This window comes from Eptesicus fuscus, chromosome 8, assembly GCF_027574615.1.
Source record: "Eptesicus fuscus isolate TK198812 chromosome 8, DD_ASM_mEF_20220401, whole genome shotgun sequence".
Classification (NCBI taxonomy): Eukaryota; Metazoa; Chordata; class Mammalia; order Chiroptera; family Vespertilionidae; genus Eptesicus; species Eptesicus fuscus.
In genome coordinates this window covers 22,451,392-22,455,442 of record NC_072480.1, presented here as the reverse complement: position 1 = coordinate 22,455,442, position 4,051 = coordinate 22,451,392, and positions in this window count along the sequence as shown.

Below are 4,051 nucleotides of genomic sequence, written 5' to 3'. Positions count from 1 at the left end.
GCCCACAATTGGGCTGTTGGGAGGCTGGGGGCAGGACTCAGGGTGGCCGATTGGGCTGGCGGAGGGCGGGGACTCACGAGTCCCCACCCCCCGTTCCTCCTGCCAGCCCCAATGGCCAGCGCTGCTGGAGGACTCATGGGACCAGCAGAAGGCGCCGGTGGCGGAACTCGGGGTGGCCGATCGCACTGGCAGCCAGAGGAAACAGCGCTGGAGGTCAGAGGAAACGACGCTCTGATCAGCGGGTGGCCAAAGGAAAACTGGTGCTGGCGGAAAACTGGTGCCAGCAGCCAGGTGAAGGAAGGTCTTTTGCACAAAACTTCGTGCAACGGGCTTCTAGTGTTGAAATAATAATCATTCTGCTTTTCTTATTTTTGGTGACTCTGCTTCATCCGTCAGAGGCATTCACGTGGACGTGGGGAGAATTAGGAATGCTTCAGTGGGAATGCAAAAGAAGAGAAATACCTTTTTGCTTTCAGAGTAAGCTTTTAGAGCTTAAAGTGAAGCTCTGAGGGAAGCTGGAGAGTTTGTGTCATAACAACGGCTTGGAAAGAAGAAAAGAAGTGACCACTGGGTGAGGGTTACCTGGACGGGGTTGGGACCGAGACACAGGATTGGATGCCAGACGGAGTTGAGAGAAGACACAGGCCTGGTGGGAAAGGAGCCGTCGTCATGAGCAGGGACCAGACCCAGACAGTGTCAGCGAAGCCAAGCCATTCTTGACTCCTGTCTTCATTCATACCCACATGCTCTCTATCAGGAAATCCTGTTCGGCCTGCAGCATGTATCCAAAATCTCACCTCTTCTTCCCACCTCCACAGCGACCACCCTGTTCCCAGCCACCAGCATCTCTCACTTTCGTTATCGACCTCGCTTTGGGCCGCCATATTGCTATCCTTGCTACCTTCAGTCTATTTCCAACACAGCAGCTGGAGCTGTATACAATGGAAGTCAGATCATGTGACTCCTCTGCTCAGATTCTCCAATGATCCCATTTCGTGCAGAATCAAAGCACCCCCCTAAGGCTGCCTTTAGGCCCTGCTAGGATTGGACTCTTATGACCTCTGCAACTTCCTATCCTTGTTGTGTCCTGACCATGTCAGACACGCTCTCACCAAGGGCCTTTGCACCAGCCCTTCCTTCTGTGGATGCTCCTCAGATATTCTTATGGCTGCCTGCCTTATCCGCTTCCACCTCTGCTCAAGCTCACCACCTCATCCTATTGCCAACTGACCCCCAAACACTCCTGATTCATCTTAACCTGCCTACTTTCCCTCTTTGCATAGCCCTGATCACCTTCTAACATACCACACAATTTAAGAATTTATGTTTATCACTGATCATTCATCTGCCCCCACTTTAATGTAAGCTTGATGAGGACAGAGATCTTTGTTTTATTCACAAATATATTTCAAGTGCCTAGAAGTGCTCAGTAAATATTTGTTGAATGAATGAATGAAGACCATCCCCACCACTGGAGCAGTATCAATAGCTGAACAGTCCAAAAATCACTGTTGGGTGAGAGTGTTCAGTCAACAGCTGCCCACAGACAGACAGACAGACAGACAGCAGGATGAGGTCCACCAGGACTCCAGCATTTTTCTTATCCTCATCCCAGCTTACCTTTGTAAATACTCCCTCTTTAGATGATGAGGAGGCTGTGGCAGTGAGGAAAGGGGGCATTACATAGGGGTGAAGCCCACCTCAATGCTTAAGGTCGGATAGTGCCCTTTTTGTCCTAGTTTACACAACAAAACTTTACTGAATGTGGAAACCAATCGTGCTCAGGGCTGCAGAGAAATTTTAAAATGAGTTCACATCAGAGTAACAACACTTATAAACCAATCAGAAAATACAGAAAGCCCAATAAAAAAATTACTTCAACAACACTTCACATGGGCAATAAACATAGTAAAGGTGCTCTTTAGTCATAAGGGAAACAAACACTAATTAAAACTACAAGGTGATGCCACTGGATACTACCACATGACAACAGTGAAAAGCAGGAAGTTAGCAAGTGTTGGCGAGGAAGCAAAGCAACTGGTACTCAGACACTGCCAGTGGGAATGTAATTGGTGCAATTACTTTGGAAACCATTTTGCAGTATCCTCTAAAACTGGACACAGTCATACCCTATGAACCAGCAATGTCACTCCTATGTATATACCCATCAGAAATGCATGTGTATGTTCACCAGTAGGCATGAAAGAGAAGGTTCAGCCGAAACCGGTTTGGCTCAGTGGATAGAGCGTCAGCCTGCGGACTCAAGGGTCCCAGGTTCAATTCCGGTCAAGGGGCATGTACCTTGGTTGCGGGCACATCCCCAGTAGGGGGTGTGCAAGAGGCAGCTGATCGATGTTTCTCTCTCATCGATGTTTCTAACTCTCTATCCCTCTCTCTTCCTCTCTGTAAAAAGTCAATAAAATATATTTTTAAAAAAGTAAAAAAAGAAAGAGAAGGTTCACAGTAGTACTGTTTGTAATAGCATAAAACTGGAAACTACCTAGTAGAATAGATAAATGATGGTTTATTTGCAATAGAATGCAAAATGCAAGGTCTACAACTATACACGTACATTGTGACTCTCACAAGAAAACAGAGACAAAGGAGCACATACTGTCTGATTTTATGAGTAAGTTACAAAAGCAGGCGTAATTCACCCGCAGCAGTAAAAGCCGGGAAGGTGGTTACCTTGTTGGGGCAGTGACTGAAAGGGAGCGTGAGTGGGAGGTCCTGGGGAGCTGGTTATGCTGTTTTGAATGTGGGTTAAACAGGTGTATTACGTTTGTGAAAATTCATTGAGGAAGACACTCATACCATGTGAACTTTTTGTGTAAGTAAGTTACGCTTTAATAAAAAGTTTTTTAAAAATGAGTTATGTGTGGCACCTTCCTCCAAAGAACTTACTTCTAATGAGGGAGGCAGATGCATGAGCCACTCCCCGTGTTGTGAGAACAGAGATGGAAGTGATGTGCTGGGAAGGCCAAGGGGGAACCGATTTGTTCTGATTTAGAGGAGAAAGAAAATTCACCGAGAAAGCTGGGATTTGCAGGGAGAGGAGAATAGAATAGATGAGTGGAGAACAATCCAAGCAGAGCTGTGGGGGCAAAGGCCAGAAATACAATACAAGACTCATCTGAGAAGTGAGAAGCTGGAGCATGGAGGTGAGGGCCGGGCATCAGGAAGCAGCTCACCCGGCCCCCTCCCTTTCCTACTTCATCCCCGATTCTCACACCCGCCTGCACAGTACACTCGCTTTTCTCTGACTTCTACAATATTCACTAACGGTTGGAAAAGACATTCAGAAAACACTGTATGCTAAATCTCTCTTAGAGACTCACAACACGCGTTAGCGTATTAAAAGTCTATACCATCCGGCAGTCATGAAACCTGTGTAGCTCTGTGTTTCCAAAGTTTAGTTGACAGGAATCTTTTCATTGAACACTTAAGATGCTGCCCTGTTACACCTGGTGAGTTTGTTAGGACAATGGCTTCCTCAGTAAAAGCTGACTCCTTGCTCACCACCTCCCAGTGCAATGCAGGTGTTAGTGGGGGCCCTTCCACGCGGTGACTCAGGGCCCAGGTTACTGGCATTTTATGGCTTTCCCCTTGCCTAGGACTCGGAATCTTCTGACTCTAAGTGAGCAGATGGGGAAGACAGAATGAAGACGCAGGCTTACCTCTTGACTTCGCCTTAACCATTGGTGAGGATTTGTCACGGGTCCCACGTAGAGTCAAAGGAGCTTGGGGCATGTAGCCCCTTTCCTCCCACAAATCCTTTCTCCAATTGGTAAATTTCTACCCACCTCTGAAAGGTCAGCTTGCTCCCTGAGGCCTTTTTCTGACCTTGACTCCATTTCTTTTCTCTCTGTGCCTAAAAGACTCGAGAGAATGGTCATCAAAACCCTATCTATTTCCAACCCAAAGGGGAGCCTCATATGGGCAGAATCTGTACCTCAGCCATCTTAACCTCCCCAGTGCCCAGAGCTGTGCTTGATCAATAGTAAGAGCTCAATAAATAGGGAAGAAAGGAAGGAGGGGAGGGAAAGAGAGG